The sequence below is a fragment of the Aotus nancymaae genome, unplaced genomic scaffold (genome assembly GCF_030222135.1).
Source record: "Aotus nancymaae isolate 86718 unplaced genomic scaffold, 86718_ANA_hifiasm-v0.15.2.pri h1tg000010l, whole genome shotgun sequence".
In the NCBI taxonomy this organism is placed as follows: domain Eukaryota; kingdom Metazoa; phylum Chordata; class Mammalia; order Primates; family Aotidae; genus Aotus; species Aotus nancymaae.
This window is the reverse complement of record NW_026988421.1, coordinates 45,369,107-45,390,927: the sequence shown is the minus strand read 5'-3', so window position 1 is coordinate 45,390,927 and position 21,821 is coordinate 45,369,107. Positions and strand designations below refer to the sequence as shown.

The following is a 21,821-nucleotide window of genomic DNA, read 5'->3' as shown; positions in this document are numbered from 1 at the left end:
TAATCTAGGCACTGCAGTAGACATTTATATAATTTATCTTATTTAATCCCAACCACAGCCCTAAAGTTGTTTTTTTTTTTAATTTTTGTAGATGATATTGGTATCATAAAACTGTAAACAATTTTCCAAAGATCATATGTGTGGGAGTTTGTACCATATCTATAGTTTCTGGTTCCAAAATCTACGCCTTTTTTCTTCTCTGTGATAGAGTTGTCTTGTCTTTAGCCTCAGAAAACCAATCTTTGAGATCGTCATATGCCTGAAAAGGCCAGAACACGAAGAACGTAGATTAGTAAGAGTTACCAAGAAAATCTCCTGTTGAGCAAAACTCAAGCCCTCTAAACAAATGTCTGCTTTTAGAGATTTTTTTCTCTTTGCCACTAAACACTCCCCTAAATTATCAACAAGATTATAACACTTTATTTTAATACAATAATTAACTTTAGTTGCAAATTTTTTCTTCAATTTTTAAGGGTATATTAAGTGCTTAACCAACCATTTCCCATGAATTTATTTATATCAATTTTTTACCCATATGGATTGGATTGTTTCTGCACAACAGACATACCTCCAATGTAAGATTAGGTTAAATTCCAGTTTAGCTAAGTATTTAAAGTAAGATAAATACACAGGGCAGGAACATCTATACCTTAGTATAATGTGGTTTCCCTTAAATCCAAAGTCTATGTGAGCCACAAATGGGTCACTGATACTACTAGCAGAATCTCAGTGGAATAAGAATTATTTTATTTCTTCTTCATCTACCTGACTTGATGCCCTATTTGGGATGCTCCCTAGCTCTCTGGCTTTTGTTGGGTAACCCAATGGGAGGTAGGCAGGGAGATTGTCAGAAAGTAGAAGGATAAAGAAGAAGGCTCTTCGGGCGTCATCACCACTTTGCCATCTCCTCCTACACACCAGCACTCACTTCCTGTGCACCTGCAGTTTGGCAGTAGCTGCAGGAGGATCGCCTTCCATGGCTTTCTCTGTATCTTTCAGCTTCCACTGTCTCTTTGCCCCTTCCTCCCTGGCTCCAGGGGCTGACTGCCTCACTGTGCCTTGTTCATTTCTTGAGCCCTGCTCACAGATCTCTAAATAGCTCCTCTTTAATAAAACTATTGTTAATTTAAATCTGCTGAGTGAACCCTGTTGCCTCCTACGAGGCCACTGATTTGATATATGTAATTAGAGCAAATTATGAACTACTACCACTTTTATTTCACTTTTGGCTATTTCTATAACCTCAAATTTATACCCAGAAACTGAAATGTAAACATTTATAATTCATGTTTTTACAACCTGAATTTATTTCCGAAATGCCACAGACTAACTAGATTCTCAGTCGTGTCTCAGTATTATTTCTGAGAGAATAATACTTCAGTTCTTCATTAAAAATAGTTTCTTTCTTTCTACCTGTACATAAAGACCAACAAAACCCAGCAAAATAAATATGTCCTAGAATTACAGATGCTCATATCTAATTCAATCACTAGAGAGATTTCTTGCACTTCCACTTTGTAACAGAGACTAAAAGTATTATATGTTTTTAGGACTGGAATATTTTCCTTTTGCCAAGTTTGTTCATTTCTGGCCTTCATCTTTATGGCTTCTTCGGAACTAGTTTTAAGTACACCTTGTATTGTACAGACTGGCTACATTAAGTAGTTTTTTCCTGTCTATGGCCACACCACCCTCAACACATCCGATCTCGTCTGATCTTGGAAGCTAAGCAGGGTCAGGCCTGGTTAGTACTTGGATGGGACACCGCTTGGGAATATGGGTGCTGTAGGCTTTAAAAAATAAAAATAAAAAAATAAAAAACATTAGTTTGTTCCTCTGGACCAAAATAGTTTGGGGAGGAGGAGGAGTAAGGGAGGTTGTGGTTAAGGGTGGGAGAGGCTGCATCAATAATTATTACAAAGCCAACACGTAGTAAAATAGCTATTACTGTGTAATTACTAAATAATTACCATTGCTTTCAACACACTGTATATTTTTAAGTCATATAATCCTGAAAATAACATGAGATCTTGTTATTTGCATCTTTTATCTTAAGTGAGAAAGACAGGAAGAGGATAAAGAACTTTGTCCCATGTCCCACAGGAATAAGTAACGATGCTAGGACTTGAAATAGACAGCCTATAGGCAGGTCTAAAATCAAGGCTCTTAATCACAGCACCGAACTGCTATTCAGATATTAATGTTCATGTTTTCCCTTATCTATTTGCTCATTTCAGCTAAACAGAAAATAAAATAAATACAGTCAGCCCTCCACATTTGGGGGTTCCCTGACTGTGGCTTCAACCAACCATGGATCAAAAATATCCAGAAAAAAATTGTATCTGTACTGAACATGCACAGACTTTTTCCTCGTCATTATTCCCAAAACAATACGGTATAACAACTATTTGCATAGCATTTACATTTATTAGGTATTATAAGTAATCTAGAGATAAGTTAAATTATATTAGGTTATATGCAAATATCAGGCCATTTAACATCAGGAGCTTGAGAATTCCTGAATTTTGGTATTCATGTGGGATCCTGGAATCAATCCTCCATGGATAACAAGGGACAATTGTAAATAAAAGTATTTCATCATACTACCATTTAAACTGAAATAAAATGAAACAGAAATGTGCCTCTGAAAAATAAAGTCATTTTAGAAATGTCTGACCTATTGTCAGTGGTGGCATAAGTGCTCCTGAAACCTGATTCTTGAAAGCACGCTCTTTGCCATAATGAGAAAAAAAAAATCTCAAAATTATTTCTGGGTCACCCTTGATGTTACAAGCCTAGGATGGCTGGCTGTGGCTCTAAATGTGTATACGCCCATTGTCTCTCAGACACACTACTTTTCCTGGTTATAAGATATGACCTATATCATTGTATAAGAGTTGCAGTTCCTTTCTACTACTTTGACAATATTTGTAACAATTTTTACAATATTCGTATTTAGAGGTTGATTGCAACATTTATACACATTTATGCCATGCCAAGCAATTTAATGTAAAAGTTTAATAAACAGTATGTATGAAATGCTTAACCCAGAATTTTCTTTGGTTTCAATTCATTTATCCTGTACTTTTTAACTCACGTGGTTTCCCAGCAGGCAAAACATGTTCCTGCTACATGACATCCTTAATGGAGCTTGAGGGTAACTTAGGGGCTCCAGGGTTTGGGTTAGTGGTTCACATACCTGGCTAATCACCAGAACAATCTAGGCAGAGTTCCACAAATACAAGTTCCCAGGCTCCACCCTGGAGCTTCTGATTCTGGTTCTAATGAAGCTCCAAAATTTGCATTTTATATCTCCCTAAACAATTATGCTGGTTTGTCAGTATGAAGATTTCACCAGTTTGAATATCATGAGAGGCTATGAACAGGCTATGAACTTCCAATTAGTTAGCCTGGAAAATATTTGTTTTTACAAAGCTCACTGATCAGATCATTGAAAGGACTTATAAGATCCCACAGAGTATACAAGCTAAAGGATAGAGTGCAAGAGAATAAAGATAATGCAGGGAAGTATCAGGACTCTCAGATTCTCCCAGATGTAGCTTTTCAGGGTCATCCTTATGCTCATAAAGAAACACTTTGTCTTCAAATTAGATGACAAGATTTGTACAAGAAACCTTGGTTTGGGGGAACTCCTTAACAGTTTGATTACATAGACGAGAAAGGCTGTCTAGCTATTTATGCTGATGAAAACCATCAGTAATTAAGCTGGGCCTGAGTGCCACCAGAGGAGTTTCAAAGTTTAAATTGCACACTATAAATGATTATTTATTCCACTGCCCTTGTCTTGGCCAAGAGTCAGCACTAGATTTCCATGTTCCCCAGAGATAAGCACAGGACTGTTCTAGTCCAGTTGAAAATTAACTATCTCCCATACTATTCTATAGACTTAATTCTCCCTACACATCCAACCCCAAAAGTACAGGATTGAGTGAAGTTAAAGGAGATCTGTACATGGGGCAAGGTCACTCTAGGGCTTTAGCAGCAGGTGGACCCTCCTTTTTTTTTTTTTTTTTTTCGAGACGGAGTTTCGCTCTTGTTACCCAGGCTGGAGTGCAATGGCGCGATCTCGGCTCACCGCAACCTCCGCCTCCTGGGTTCAGGCAATTCTCCTGCCTCAGCCTCCTGAGTAGCTGGGATTACAGGCACGCGCCACCATGCCCAGCTAATTTTTTGTATTAGTAGAGACGGGGTTTTACCATGTTGAACAGGATGGTCTCCATCTCTTGACCTCGTGATCCACCCATCTCTGCCTCCCAAAGTGCTGGGATTACAGGCGTGAGCCACCGCGCCCGGCCGGACCCTACTTTTTAAACCTAACTTGGTTCTTATGTCTATTTCTCAATATCAAATTTCGACTTAGATTATCTCTGTTTTGACACATTGTCTACTTTTTTTCCGTTAGGACTCTTAAAATATAAATCATAGTTATTTTACATTTCATCTCTAAGTCTCACATTTCTATCATGTCTAATCTTGGTCTAATGCTTGCTTTGTCTTTTCTGTGTTTTTCCTGCTTTCTAACATGCCTTGTATTTTTTGTTATTGTTGAAAGCTATACACATACATTTGGAAAAAAACAACTGAGACACATAGACCTTTAGGGTGAGGTTGTATCTTAACCAGGCTAGGATTTGGACTGTGTCCAATGTTTGCTGTAGCTGTAGATATCAGAGTCTTTCAATTCTTTTAATGTCCTTGTTTTTGTCTCTGGTGTTATCTTTAGGTTTCCCTAAGAACTCCTTCTCAAATAGAGTCTAAACTTTGCAGATCTTTTGGCTACAAATTGACTGTTATTATACTAGATCCCTGTTGATTTGGTAGCAAGGAGTGGGAGAAAAGAGCATTCTGTATTCTTGTGATCAAATCTCAGTTTTTTAACAGGTCTTCTCATGTGGGCTGTGACTTTCACAAGTGCTTTTACCTTTCTTTTCCTCCCCACTTAGGTAAGAAAGGCTGTGGGTGGCTGGATGTGGGTAATTGCCCTTCTGTCTCCATAAGATAAGGCTCTGATAAAATCTTTTTCAGTGGAGGGTAGCACTTTGTTACAAGAAAAAAACTGGTCATATTTCAAAGTGGTTACTTTTCTCCTCCTCCTGCCAAAGACACGAGGTGATTACTTACATCTTTGGAATGAAAGTGAATAAAATAGCTTCATAATCACCTATGAAGCATATTATTTTATTCACTTTTGCTATGAATTTACATGAGCTATTCCATTCAGTTCATCCACATTATCTAAATTAATGGCATGAGGCTCTAGTTGTTGAAGTCTGACTGCATCCAAAATGTATTTTATAGAAGTTTTCAAAAATAGTGGTATAAATTGTAACCCTGTTCTTTTATATTTGTTTTTGACTAAGAGTGATGATAAAATCTCTACCTCGCTCCTAACGTTTGAAAATAAATTACCACAATGCATTTGGCAACACACATGTACACATAGACATATGGAAATAATATGTGACTAGGACCACAAAGGAGTTTATACTATCATTTTTCATATTTTTCACAACAAAGATATTGATATTTCTAAGTTTTCTGGCAGAATGATATGCCATGAAAGGAATGATACAATTACACATTCAGAAGTCATTCAATTTTATATATGTGTGACAGGGGAATACAGATTAGTTGGAAAAGAAAATGCATTGTCACCAAAAATAACACTTATTTAATCATATGGATGTTATTGCTGTAGTTATCTATCAGGAATACCATGTTTGGTCCCTTAGGATTTCTTTTGTACTATAATTTCAAGAATTTGAAAGTCATATTCTTTCTATATGTTACAAAGTTATTCTTTTTCATATCAAAAATTGATTATTTTATGTGAGTTTCCCACTTCAGCATAAATTGTTTATTACTAAATGGCTTTGTATGGTTGCAGAAAATATGCTTACATCTTGAACATCCTTTTAAACAAAAGTGGAATGGAATCCACAGGGAACATTTAGTTACATCAGGAGACTGGAAAATTTGACTAACTTGCTGTCTTTTTATGAAAGTGTTGATAATGGAAATTTTCTAAGGTAGTTTTGATCTTTATTAAACCTGTTTTTCTACAAAGAAAGCCGATTTCTACAACAATTGCCAATGTTACTTGAAAGTAACAAGGTAAATGTGTCCTCTATTTATACTTTCTCTGTACAGAAGTAGAAAAGAAATGAAAAGGAAAAGTTGAACTTTTTTCTCTCATTATATAAAACTGTGATCATTCAGTAGTGTTGTGTGCAGAGATCTTTCTAGAAATTTGTTGAAACAAATAATCATCTTCATCTGCAACTATGAATATAATTTTGATAAAGTACCTTACCAAGACAATGTAAAAATAATTGTGACACACGTACTATTTTAAATTGTAAAGTATGCTAATGGTTGTTATAAGTCTGAAACGAGTCTTGGAAATCCTCCTTCTAAATCATTTTCCCTTCCCCAATTTCACAGGTCAGGAAGGATGGCCCTGGAAGGATACAAAAATAATAAAATAATGCCTACAAGTCCATGTTTCCTGACTTTCAACCCCAATGTTCTTTCTATGTCAAACATCCATTAGCTTATCTAAGTAGCCTGAGCATGGGATGGTATCCAACTAATAGTTATTGAGTGTTTGACATGTTCAAGAAAGAGAGGAAACCTGTCACAGAAAGGGAGACATTGCCCAGACAAGCTAAGGAGCAAGTCACCAAGAACCAAAAGCAGTAAAGAACATCCTTTGCAGAAATAGAGGAATAAGCTAAGTGCCCACAAGGTGCAGGCTTCGTGAACAATAGATGGGCACAATTTTGGGAGTTTCAGTTTCATTGAGTGGAGTACTCACATGATAAGTAAGAAAAGAATTGGTCAGGCTCATGGATCGCATTCTGACAATCTCTGAGAGGAAACAGTACAAGGAAAGTGAAAAATAATTGGCTGGAAAGGTAAAATGATAGCTTTCTAATGATAAGTTTGATGTAGTGTTAACTAACCTGTGAACCCTTGCCCATAAATCTTCAGACAGTTATTCATATTCTTTATTAATCTAGGAGGAATTTGGCTCTGTTTGGGGTCTGTTTACCAAATATTGCTTTGGTATGTGGGCCACAGGAGCCCTGCCACGCCTGCCATACATGAACCGGAGGTCCCCGTGGGCAGAGTCATATTGGCTCATGCATGCATGCACTGAAATATTGATCCCTGTATGCCTTGGAGAAGCTGAGTGGAACCTGAAGAACTCAAAGCTGGATTAGCAAACAAGAAACATGCTATGAGGGATAGAGTAGAAAATAGGAGGTAAGATGATAACATAAAGGGAATAGAAGGTAAACATGCATTTAAATTCTACAGTCACCTGAAGAAGTTACGCATACAATAAGGATGCACAGACCCTCCGTAAACCAGTCCTGATAGCATTCTTCCTCCACTCTGACGTGGTTGCACAAAACTGAGGCAGCTCAGCTGAAGGGCAGCAGACTGATCAGTAAGCACCAGTACTGATCTGCAAAGGCTCTAAATGACATTTGAATACCAGTCATTGGCTTTTTCCACCAAGGACATTTCTCCTAATTAAAAATCTCCCAGGCCAGGCACGGTGGCTCATGCCTATAACTCCAGCACTTTGGGAGGTCGAGGCGGGTGGAGCACTTGAGGTCAGGAGTTCAAGACCAGCCTGGCCAACATGGTAAAAACCCATCTCTACTAAAAATACAAAAAATTAGCTGAGCCGGGTGGCATGTGCCTGTAATCTCAGCTACTCGGGAGGCTGAGGCAGCAGAATCGCTTGAACCGGGGAGGTGGAGGTTGCAGTGAGCCCAGATCGCACTATTGCACTCTAGCCTAGGCAACAAAGTGAGACTCTGTCTCAAAAACAAACAAACAAAAATCTTCCATTGTCACATGGTCAACTGGGGTATTCCTGCTACCTCCCAACTTCTCTATCCCTATGAAAGTTGCATGGTGAGAGAGGTGACTCCCTCTCCTAAAGCACCCCCACAAGATGCACCCAGTTGCACCAAGCCCCCTTTTCTGTGATGAGAGCTAGGAGACCAACTGCATGCATTCTGCTAACCTCTGCTTCCCCAATAATTCTAATGTTTATGCTTAAACCCTATCGCTTGACACTTTTTGAAAAGCTCAAGAGAAAGTAAGTCTCTTCACTTTGTGGTTACACTCTGGCTTCAAACTAAAAATTAATTGCAGAGAGGCAGAATGGTGGGAAGGTAAATGTTAGTCTTTGGAGTCACAGTTAATTTTCAGTTTGAATAGTGTCTCTGGCACTTAAAGACTGTGCGACCATAGGAAATGTATATAATCTAGGATGTGGATACCAATAATACTAATGCCTACCTAACAGATTCTTATGAGGACTAATAAGGAACTGTATGTAAAGTACTTAGTAATGTATCTGGGTCAAGGTAGGTACCTAATAAATACTAGCAGGCATGTATGTATAATGTACATCATAAGTACTTCAGAAACGTTATTCCTGTCCTCCTCTTCTTTTCTTACAATTCAACCCATTGACCTGTTTTCTTTTCTTCCTTTTTTTTTTTTCTTGTTTGAGACAGAGTCTCACTCTATTGCCCATGCTGGAGTGCAGTGGTGCATTCTCTGGCTCACCGTAACCTCCATCTCCTAGGCTCAAGAGAACCTCCCACCTCAGCCTCCTAAGTAACTGAGACTACAGGTGCCAGCCATTGTGTTAGGCTAATTTTTGTATTTTTTATAGCAATGGGGTTTTGCCATGCTGCCCAGGCTGCTCTCAAACTCTTGGCTTCAATTAATCTGCCCACCTTGGCCTTGCTAAGTGCTGGGATTAAAACCACGAGCCACCCCACCCAGCTAGGCTATTTTCTTTATTACTGGGTGGTCACCTGACCTCTGAGTCATCCTAATGAAACACAATGCTGGAATTTTTGCTGGAAGTATGAGAAAGAAAACTTTCTAGTTAGGTTGCTAAACTGTGAGAATGTGATCATGAGGCTGCTATTAGACATCTCGGCAATACAAAAGGAGGATATTCTAAATTAAATAGAAGAGTGTAAATAAAATTTCTAAACAGAAACTTGGTTCTATAAACTTTGGCTATTTATATAAATTAATTCATACTTTATAAGGTGAAGATTCATCAAAACTAAGTACAAAAAAACTAAGTAGACAATTATATCAAAGCTTAGGCCTGTGAAGATAATTTTCAAGAAGTATCTTTTGGGTGAATTGAGAAATGTCACAACCATTTATTGAAATGCTCTAAAAGAGAACAAGATGTATCAATTAGTAAGTTCTATCCTGTTGAATAAAATTAAATCAGTTATTAACAGTGGTCAACCACCTCCTTCATTCTACTTTAATTTAATTTAGCAGACATGTTTTCTTGAGATTGCACTAAGCATTGTGTAAGGAAAGACTGAATAATATACATTTGCTGTCCTACCTAAATAATGGGGTCATTCTGAGAATTTAGATAAGAAATGATGTACATGATACTTTTTGTAACTAATTACTTTTCAGAAATCTTTGCATTGCAAGTGAGTAAACAAACTTGATTAAACGAACACACATCAAGACAGGGAGGGGGGCCTAGTGGTTCTAGTAATCAAAGTCCAGGAGTGTCTGGTCAGGGATGACTAGGATTCCGAGGCATAAGTAGATAATAAATAATCTGCTCCTGTCTTTCTGATAGCTCTGTGTCAGTTCTATTTCCTGTGTACTGAATTCCTGTTCAGACAATTCCCCTCAAGATCACATTCTCAGTTTAGCGACTTAACTAGAAGGAAAAGTCCTCTTTCCCACACTTTCAGCCAGAATCCCAGCACTGTGTTTCATTAGGGTGACTCAGAGGCCAGGTAACCAACAGTGACCAAGTAGATGGAATACTTGAATTGATCAGTCCTGAATCAATTATTCCTCCCCAGTTCTGGGGGCTGGAATCAATCTTACCCAAGCTATCTGGACTGAAAATAGGAGGGAAAAATTAGGTGTTTCCTACTGAATGAGAAATGTATGTTGAACAAACAAAAACACTTAAAGGAGACTATAAGGATATTGGTTAGAATTGTTAGGATATAAATTACATAAATAACTCAGTATAAGTTTATTTCTCTTTCACATTCAAATAATCTAAAAGTTGTTAGTGTATAACTAGTATGAATTCCATTCAACAATGCAGGGGTCAGCAAACTACAGCCTGCAGCCCAATCTGGCCTGACACCTGCAATGTAGATAAAGTTTTATTGAAACACAGCCATGTACTACAACAGCAGGGTTGAATTAGTTGAAACAGAGATCATTTGACTCACAGAACCTAAAACATTTATTATCTAGACTTTCACAGAAAAATAAAAATGTCAAACCCTGCTCCAGGCCATAACAGTAAACCCTAATACATTTCAAGTGATGAAAATCACATAAAATATGGTCTATTACTACAACCAAATTAAAGATCTGTGACAAAAATAAAAAATCATGTTCAAAAAATTTAAAAAATAATAAAATTTTGTGTGTGTGTGTGTGTGTGTGTGTAAATGAGTTTATTGATGAAGACACAAGGTCACGCTTCCCCCAATCCCCACCCTCCCCCAAAACAGGACCCAACAAGAACAGAGGAATGAGAAGCATTCTTGTGGCAACATTTCCCCTGCCCCCGCCCGCCCTTCCCATTTCTTTCCAAAGTCTCAAGCTTCACAACACAGACACACAGAGCAGGTTTGGGTGAGGACAGACACTCAGGGAATCTCTGACCAGCAGAAGAGTTCTGGGTGTTTGCTTCTCCTGCCCTTTGTATGATGCCAGCTGACGTCACAAAGACAAACTTAGGCAGACTCATGGATAAAAGATGAAGTCACAATGATAACAAAAATATGTTCAACCAAATAAGGAAACCCCAACATATCATAATTTGGAGATGTAGTTAAAGAAGAAGTTAAAAGATTAATATAATTGATAAACACCTAGCAGTACAGGACTGATCAAAACAGAGGGAGACAGGAGAAAAAGAGGGAGAGAGGAAGAAAGGAAACGTGGGAGAGGAGCAGGGAAAGGGAATGAGAGAGAGAGTGAAAGACTGTAAAAAATGAAACGGGGAACATCATAACAGATACTATAGCTAGCAAAAGGTGAAGGAATATTACAAACAATTTTATGCCATTATATTTGACAACATAGATGAAATGGACAAACTGCTCTGCAAATTTTTTGAAAAACACAACTTACCAATTTGGACCCATGGAGAAACAGAAAATCTGTACATTATGAAATTCATCAAAGGAATTGAATTTGTCATTAAAGGTCATGTTATAAAGAAATCTTCTAGTACACAAGATTTTGCTAGTGATTTTTAACATTTGAGGGAGAAATAATACCAATTTTACATGGACTCTTTCAATAAGTAACTGAAAAAAAATGTGGGAGAAGGAGATATTCCCGACTGGCTTTAAGGTAAGCATATCGTTGATATCAAAATCGCATGGCTTAGAGGAAATGCAGACTAATACTCCTGAAGAACCTACATGCAAAATAACTTAAGACATCAGCAAATGCAATCCAGTAGCTCTCTCAAACTTGATAAATACACCAAAAAGAAAATCTTTACATTGAGTGTCTTGAGAACATTATTGTTTCAGGACCTCAGTGAACTGAAGGAATGGTCTGTTTTCATTTCTGTGTCAATAAACCCTGGCCATAACTCAAGTCCTTGGGAAAAAGAAACTTGGTCTGTGATTTGAAGGCATTAAAGATTCTGCTGTGAGACACACACGTTCCTGGAGGTCTTGACTTTTTCCGCTCCCTTGCAGGACCCTTTTCCCTGGCAGCACAGGACAGCGGTTCCTTCCCTTGTGCCTGCCTGTCAGCACCCATCCCCGAGCGCCAGGTGATCCTAACCAGATGTAGCTCTGGCCCTGGCAAAGACCTCGCAGGGCAGAAGGTGGGAGGCGCAATGAAATGCTGTATTTTTCCCAGGAGAGAAGAAAACTTTAATGTTGCAAGAGCACGCATAAGTCTCTGAGGAAACCAGAACTACCAGTTCAGAAAGAGGGGCTCTGGCGCTTTCAACAGTGAGAAACATTCACCTGTCAGCACTACCATCAAATTCTAGAAGAGCCTCCTGCTCCTCCAGCGAGCTTGGAGCTCACCTCACAGCCCCTGGTCTCCGAGTTCACCAGGAAAAGCACAGGGCATGGGGAGTCCTATAGATTCACACCACCAAAAAGCAGAACTCTTGCTTCTTTGGACAAAGGGACTGTTTAAAAGTCCATTCCTTCAGGCATGAGGACAGAATCACTTAAGAACTTAGGAGCAGGTCAGCACCCAGGAAGTGTGTGGGTTTGGGGCCAGGACTCCCAGCCTGGGAGATCTGCAGTACGCAGAGGGTGAGCTGCTGCTCCAGGGCTGAGGGTGACTGACTTGGGAGGTCTCGTGTGGTGCTGAGGACAGTAGGCCCCCAGAGACCGCCATGGGCTACAGTGTAATGCTGTCATTTCTGCCAGATCCAGAGCTGCATGGAGAGGGGTCTAACCACGCTGCAATAAATACCACCTGAGAGTTCACAGCGCTCTCATAAACATAATTTATAGAGCGAGAACTCTAAACTTTCTGATGGATAACGTAAATGAAAATCAACTGAGAAAAAACTGAGCAAGGGGCATTTGAGTTTGCAGAATATTTCACTTCTTTGTAGATCTGATTTGGGATCTGGACATGTGTGAGTGAATAACACCATGTCTGAATTTTAAATTCAGAGTTCTTTTGTGTAAAAGACATGTGGGCAAAATTCATTAACTGAGTGAATATGATTAAGGTAGATGCTCAGAAGGATATGTCCTTTTGTATTGAACATTCTGTAATCCAGTATTACTTGATAAAGGGAGTAACATCAAAGTTGAGACTCAGGTGCATATTCCTAAAGCAATTTGACATTTCCAGGACCTCCAAGTGTGATCAGTGGACCCCTGTAGTTAAGGTAGAGAATAGGGTAGAGACCTGCTCTCTTACAATTGATCAGGGTTTTCTGGATCTGACCCCAGCATTAGTCATGCAGAGTAGGACCACCTTACAGTGTGGCACATTTTAAGACTGGTTCTGCAATTGTAACCTCTAGTAAACCCTTAGTGCATTTCCTTTGAAAAATAATTTCAATATAACTATAACTTAAGAAGTTAACTCATTGGAATTGTCATTGAAATAAATATCCAGAGCTTAATAAAATTGCTTTAAAAATCTCTGAGTAGTTTCTCCACTATGAGTGCTATTAAACTAAATCATATAAACATGTTACACATGCCCAGTGAGCCATGTTGTCACCCCCACTCAGCCCAGATCAGAAAAGTCCATAGGTAAGATGCAACTTTTTGATACATTAATATGTTTAAATATTGATAAACACAGCATTTGTTTAAATTGCTCTTAGAGGTATTCTAATATAGGAGATTGGTATTTTTCATAACATAATTATGATTACAGAATGACACAAAAATAAGTTTAATAGAATTACCTATATTAATTGCAAATATGCTTATTTCTATGAATAATGTGCTCAGTTTGTGTAATTATTTTATTCCTCTTATGTTGCTTTGATTGCATTTCGCCTAAAATTGGGCTTGCCTTTTTATTTCTTTAATTTTTAATTTTTTCTAATAAGGCATTTTACAAAACTGTCAGTCAGGAAATCAAACAAATTAATAAAAGATTCTTCACCCGTATGGTACAAGAAGCACTGATCTAGATGTTACTCTTCTTCTATCTGATTCTGACCAAACTTTATGGAGAAAAAAAAAATTGAAGTAAGGACACTGGAAACTTCCTGGCAATGGAAACTCAACAGCATAAATCATATTTTATTTTCTTCAAATAAGTAGTTTTCTCTGAAGTTTCATAATAATTCAGGTAATAGCTATTTTTTGTTTGGTTGGTTTTGTTTTTGTTTTCCTTCCTCAACGCTCAGAAAGTCCACAAATTGGAAGTAGAGGACCCTTTTCTTCCCACCCCACTCATGAGGACAGTGACAGTAATGCCTGCAGGACATGTTCCTTACAGTCCCGCCTCCTTGGAGCCCACTCGGTGATTTGAAGTCTGGGTATTGTGACTGTGATCTGGGAGGGAGGGCAACAGCTTTGCAGGTGGAGGTGAGGGGAAGAGTAATCTCCCTGGAGTCCAGGATGGGAGCCTGTTGCTTGCTGGGAATCTCAGCTGGTGAAAAGGACGCAGGGCAGGTAGGTGGTTAAGTATGGTCATTTGCACATCAAGGTGAAAAGCTGTTTCTAAATTGTAGGGGCCAGATCCACATAGTAACCCCTCCAACATGGGCAGAAAAGGATGCTCTTGGCCACATTGATCACACCTCTCTCCAGAAATCCAGGCACCGGGAATTAAGCCAGACACCAAATGAGAGCTCCCTGTGTGCTGTAAGAACTGCAGCCCTCCTGAAGGAGCACCAGTAGATCAAACAGGCCCAAAAACACCTCCCTGAAACCCCAAAAACGAAAGCCTCAATTGCCTGCTCTTTCTGTATTCTGAACTACAGAATCTTTGACCATAATAAAATGGCTGTTGTTTTAGCCAATTCAAGATGATTTATTATGTAGCAATAGTAACCAGGACATACCCATGTGTTAAAGTCAGAGGAGCTTTTAAAAATTTTCTGACTATTGGAGATGTTATAGCTAGCCATTTGCAGTAAATTTTAATATATCTAGATCCATACACATTTTACTAAGCTATCATTTTTATGATAACTTTCATTTTTTTTTTGAACTGTACATGTCACTAGTGACACATTCCACAATATATGAATGTTGTTGAAGAAGATTGGAGCTTTTTCTCATCCATGTTTATTATTTAAAAATTTACTGCACATTTCAAAACTCTGCATTGTTTATTACTAACTTACTAAGGATAATAATTACAGACATTTTAGTTTTTGAAATATTAATGCTTTTATACCAAAATCAATATTTGAACAACTTAATAAGAACTTTAGTGAAAGCATTAGCTTGAATTACTGTATCATAACTATATGTAAAATAGTTCTATTTTAATTATGTCAACTGTAATAAAGGAAATATCAAGCAATGCAACTGTAAAAGGAGAAACAGTTCACTTGCAAATGGAAAGCAAATAAAATAGTGCATTGCATTCCAGATCTAAATTCATATTAGAAGTATGTTGTATACATATTTAAGTGACATACTTAAAGCCTTAACGTCTAAGTAGGATAAAAGTTCTTGACTTGACAACTTTGCTTACTATCCAAAGTAATTATTTTAATATTTTTTCTTCTTCAAAATTGGTAGATAAACATCCAGGAGTAAGTGAATGATGGTAAGGCTATAGTATTCTATTAAAGTGTGTCACACAATTAAATGTATTTTACAATACTAATGAACACATATTCTATCTTTATATAGACATATGCATATGTGCCTGTCTATATAGGAGAGATATATTTATTAATCAATTATATCGCTTCACAATAAATAATGGACAGTTACTTGTTTATTTCCATTTAGAAGATCCAAGAAAATGTTGTTGCTGACATTAATTTGTATATTTCTTATTTAAAAACCTTTCAAGTGAGAATTATATATGTGTTAATATCAAGAGGACATTGTATTCACTCATTTAAGCTTAATACTTTGTACATATCGTCCCCTTTTTAGTTAAAGTTCACTCTGACAGGGAAAGCTTTGGGTTATGATTAATCTGGTCTGAATTCTTTAGGTGAGTAGTTTTAGAAGAATATCTCTGAGTCGTTGCTGGGTAGGAAAGTTACTTGGTTTATGAGTATTTCTTAGGAATACACATGTTTTCTGTTTTTCTAACCAATGGAATACATATTTCTATTAGAACACCAGTTAAAAAATTGTGCTTGTCAAAAAACTCATATTATTCTGAAAAGAGAGAGAAAAAAACGTAACAATGCACAGAGTGGGAGAAAATCTTTGCAATCTAAATATCTGATAAAGGACTACTCTCCAGAATCTATAAGAAACTCAAATCAGCAAGAAAAACACAAACAATCCTATCAAAAAGTGGGCTAAGGATATAAATAGACAATTTTCCAAAGAAGATACACAAATGGCCAAGAAACATATGAAAAACTGCTCAATATCACTAATAATCAGGGAAATGCAAATCAAAACCACAGTGCAATACCATCTTACTCCCGCCAAGAGTGGCCATAATCAAAATATCAAAAAATAATAGATGGTGAGGATGTGGCGAAAAGGGAACACTTTTACACTGCTGGTGGGAATGTAAACTAGTACAACCACAATGCAAAACTATAGAGATTCCTTTAAAAACTAAAGATAGAACTCCCATTTGATCCAGCAATCTCACTACTGGGTATCTACCCAAAGGAAAATAAATCATTATATGAATAAGATCCTCGCACACTTATGTTTTTAGCAGCACAGTTCACAATTGTAAAAAGATGGAACCGGCCGGGCGCGGTGGCTCAAGCCTGTAATCCCAGCACTTTGGGAGGCTGAGGCGGGTGGATCACGAGGTCAAGAGATCGAGACCATCCTGGTCAACATAGTGAAACCCCGTCTCTACTAATACAAAAAATTAGCTGGGCATGGTGGCACGTGCCTGTAATCCCAGCTACTCAGGAGGCTGAGGCAGGAGAATTGCCTGAACCCAGGAGGCGGAGGTTGCCGTGAGCCGAGATCGCGCCATTGCACTCCAGCCTGGGTAACGAGCGAAACTCCGTCTCAAAAAAAAAAAAAAAAAAAAAAAAAAAAAGATGGAACCGGCCCAAATGCCCATTAATCAATGAGTGGATAAATTGTTTATACACACACATGCACACACACACACACACACACACACACACCATGGAATACTACTCAGCAATAAATGGGAATGAAATAATGGCATTTGCAACAACCAGGACGGAAATGGAGATTATTATTCTAAGTGAAGTAACTCAGGAATGGAAAACCAACATTGTGTGTTCTCACTTTTAAATGAGAGCTAAGCTATGAGAAAGCAAAGGCATAAGAATGATACAATAAACTTTGGGCACTTGGGAAAAAGGGTGGGAGGGGGTGAGGGATAAAAAACTACTCATTGTACATGTATCCCACTTTGTCATGGTGTATCTTTTTCTATATGTTGCTGGATTTGTGCTGTTTATATTTTCTTGTCTATATTCATAAGACATATTGTTCTGAAATTTTATTTTTGTAATTTTTTGATTTTGGTACTATGGTAATACTGACCTTACAGAATCAATTGGGAAGCATTTCTTCCTCCACCATATTTTGGAGGAATTTGTGAAGAATTGATAAATTCTTAAATATTTAAATGTTTGGTAGAAGTCATCATTGAAGACCTCAAGGCCTGATCCCTTTATGTGGAAAGTTTTTAAAATTAAATTGATCACTTTACTTGTTATATGTTAATTCAGATATTTATGTTTCTCTCTAAGTTAGTTTCAACAATTGGTGTTATTTTTATTTAAATTTCCCAATCTGTTGATATAAACTTCTTGTTCATACTATGCCCTTAAAATCCTTTATTTCTATAAGTTCTGTACTACTGTCCTTTTATTTCTGATTTTTGTATTTTGAGTATTCTCTTTTCTCGTTTATTCTAGGTAAAGGGTTGTTACCTCTATTGATCTTTTCACAGAAACAATTTTGATTTTGATGATTTTCTCTATTGTTTTTCTATTCTCTATTTCATTTACTTTATTCTCTATTCTTTATAATCTATTTTTATTCTCTAATCTTTACTATTTCCTTCCTTCTGCTTGCTTTAGTTTTATATTTTCTTATTTATCTAGTTACTTAAGGTGAATGCTTAGTTAATTTGAGATCTTCCTCTTTAAAAAATATGTAGTCATTTATAGCTAGAAATGTCTCTCTAAGCACTACTTCAGTTATACCTTAGAAGGTTTGGTATGTTGTATTTTTATCACTTTCATTAATAAAAAATATTCTAAAATGTTCCTTGAGATGCCACTTCACATCCACTGGATGACATACGCAGTTGACCCTCGAACAACACAGGCTGAAGCTGTGTGGATCCACTTATATGTGGATTTTCTACCATATCCACCATACCTGCGACAATACAACCAATCCTTAGTCCTTCTCTCCCTCCTCAGCCTGTTCAACATGAAGACAATGAGGATGGAGATCTTTATGATGGTCTACTTCTACTTAATGAGTAGTAAATATATTTTCTCTGCCTTATGATTTTGTAGATAATATTTTCTCTTCTCTAGCTTACTCTATTGTAAGAATATAGAATACATACGACACACAAAATATGTGTTAACTGACTGTGTTATTGGCAAGGCTTTTGGTCAACAGTAGGCTTTTAGTAGTTAAGTTCCAAGGAAGTCAAAAGTTACATGTGAATTTTCAACTACACAGGGGGTGGCACCCCTAACTCCCACATTGTTCAAGAGTCAACTGTATTAACAAGTATTGCTGAAGATATGGAGAAACTAGAATCCACATCTTGCTAGTAGGAATGTACAATGCCACAGTCAATTTGGAAAACAGTTTGAAAAGTTCCTCAAAATGTTAAACATAGGCCAGGTGCACTGGATCACACCTGTAATCCCAGCACTTTGGGAGGACAAGGCAGGAGGATCACTTGAGGCCAGAAATTTGAGACCAGCCTGGGAAACATAGGAAGACCTCATCTCTACAAAAAAAAAAAAAAAAAAAAAAAATTAATAATATCTAGGCATGGTGGTTCATACCTGCAGTCTGATCCGCTTTAGAGGCTGAGATGGGAGTTTGAGGCTGCAGAGAGTCATGATCGCACCACTGCACTCTACCCTGGCAACAGAGTGAGACTCTCTCTGGAAAAAATAAATAAAAAGATCAAATGTAGAATTACTATATGATACAGCAATTCAATTCCTCAGCACAGATTCAATAGTATTAAAAACACACATCCACACAAAAACTTGTACACAAATTTTCATAGCAATATTAATCACAATAGCCCAGTAGTGAAAACAATCTTAAAATCTATTAACTGGAAAATGGAAAAACAAATGTAGTATATCTACAAAATGGAGTATTATTCAACCATAAGAAGAAATGAAGTATTGATTCATTCTACACTATGGGAGAATCTTGAAAACCTAATGTTATGTGAAAGAAGCCAGACAGAAAAAAAAAATCCGATACTATATTATTATATTTGTATGAAATATCAAGGATAGGCAAATCAATAGAGAGAGAAAGTAGATCAGTGGTTGCCAAGGGCTGAGTAAAAGGGTGAATGGGAACGACTGCTAATGGGTACAAGGCTTCTTTTGAGGTGATAAAAATATGCTGGAATTAGATAGTGGTGATGACTGCATAATTTTATCAATATACTAAAAACAACAAAAGTATATGATAAAAATAGAACATTCACATTTTGACTTCGGAGGAAAAATGAACGTGGAGAATCACAAGTGGTATTTAATGGGCCAAGTCTGTAGGTGATGCAAGACTCCAGTTCACACTCCATTGACTAGAACAAAGTCACATAGCCATCTCTAACATGAAAGCGTGCTAGGAAATGCAGTTGGGTTCATGAACAGGGAAGGATTAGGTTTTGGGTTTGGAAAAGACCTGCTGGCTGGGCATGGTGCCTCCTGCCTATAATCCCAGAACTCTGGGAGGCTGAGGCAGGTAGATCACCTGAGGTCAGGAGTTTGAGACCAGCCTGGCCGATATGGTAAAACCCAGTTTCCACTAAAAATACAAAAATTAGCCCGGTGTGGTGGTGTGCACCTCTAATCCCAGCTACTCGGAAGGCTGAGGCACAATAATCGCTTGAACCTGAGAGGCAGAGGTTGCAGTGAGCCGAGATCACCACTGCACTCTAGCCTGGGCAACAAGAGCTGAACTCAGTCCCTGCCCCCCTTCCAAAAAAGACTGTCATAGAATCAAACATTTCCTAATATTCCTACCAATTTTCCCAGCCTACTGTTAGCTCCACAGTGTTAAAAGTAAAGGTGATTTCTGTTCACAGAGAATAATATGTAATATGACTGGGTCTCTATCTCTTCTTCTATCTCTCAGCTCTTATTCTTTCTTCCCGTTGCCTTAATTCTCAAAAAGTCTTTCTCTAAGAAGCCAGAAATATGGTCCTGTTTGTCTCCAGCCTGTACTTTCTTTACAGTCTTTTTCCCTGAGTCTATGTAACAAATACTAGGAAACACAAACCTTTCCTGATAAATATATCCATCACTGAAATAATCATGGTGATCTATGGGCAATATATGGGCTGAACATGAATTTATATCCTTTTTTCAGGTGGTAAAGGGGGAGCAAATCAGCTGAACCACATAGAAGCAGTTTACCACAGAAAAGAGGCATTCATTTACTAGAACCAGAAGGAAAGAGATTCTGGAGAATCAAAAACATTCAATGTCCAGCACATGGAAATCTGAATGGACTGTCCTACCAGGATGAACACTGAGTTTATTTCAGAGTCACAATAAAGAATAAGCAATAAAGAAAAGCAGTTAATATGGACTAGATTATAGAAAACCTTGGGAATAATCATGCTTATATTTTGCACTGCTTTTTAAAGGAGCAATAACAGTGTGTGATATTGTTTTGTGTCCCCACCCAAATCTCATCTCAAATTATAATCCCCACATGTCAAAGGAGGACCCCGGTGGAAGGTGATTGGATCATGGGGGCCATTTCTGCCATGCTGTTCTCATGATAGTGAGTGAGTTCTCACCAGATCTCATGGTTTAAAAGTGTTTGGCAGTTCACCTCTCCCTCGCTCTCTCTCCTGACACTTTTAAGGTATGCCTTGCTTCCCTTTCACCTTCCATCATGATTGTAAGTTTCCTGAGAAAACTTTCAATTGACTTACAATTCCACAGTCACGTGGAACTGTGGGTCAATTAAACCTTTTTTCTTTATAAATTTCCCAGTCTCAGGTGGTTCTTTATAGCCATGTGAAAATGAACTAATACAGTGTGCAAGGTATACAATGGGCAGATTCATACAGCAGTGGAAACAGAATAGATGGCAACAAGGACCAGTGAGGGAGACGAGCAGATGTGTCAGGGGCTACTGCAGACATCTAGGGCTGAAGTCACAATGCCTGAGAAGAGCCTATGGATCTACAAATAAAGCTACAAAAACATATATAAGATGTTGCAAAGAAAAATCAAAGACTTTTTAATGTTTGGATTAAATAATGAAATTAAAATTATTGGTAGGGAGACTTTGAGGAAAATACTCAATCAGAACTAGGTTGAACTGAGTTATAGGGTGGGGGATATTTTACTTTCCCCCCTTTTATTTGGCACCTGAATGTTACTGTGATGTTACAAAATGGTCATTGTAGATGGATAGGTAATTTTTATTTTTTATAATTCCAGTGAATAGCTCCAGGATATCTGTGATATATTCAGTAATTTCACATATATACAGCTTCTGAAACTCTTGGCTTGTTTTATATGTGAATTTTTTGTAACTTTATAAATTCAAAGCTCTGAGATACAAGAAATCTGGAAAATCAGAAAATATTAACAATATCAGAAAATAACTTAAGATTCTGAGGGAGAAATATCAAAAGCCCTGACATATTTTAGAATGTGGATTTATAGTCTTACTAAAAAAAGAAGTCTTGATAAGATTTATTTGATATATATATATGATTTATATGATACAAAATGCTAGATCATATGTAACTACAACAGCAGCAAGACAAAAAGGATTAAAAAATAAAACAAAATTTCATTTGAGTAAAAGAAAGTACAGATCAAAAAGTACACCTGATTTAGGCCATGTTCTACCCTGGGATGGAGCCTTCCTCCTTTAGGCTAATGTTGCAAATGCTGA

General features: G+C 37.5%; 1 pseudogene; it reads left to right on the top strand.

Annotated features, from left to right (window-relative positions):
- The first annotated feature begins 1,674 nt into the window (after positions 1-1,674).
- On the top strand, positions 1,675-1,792 carry LOC135274136 (5S ribosomal RNA; annotated as a pseudogene).
- The last annotated feature ends 20,029 nt before the right edge of the window (positions 1,793-21,821 follow it).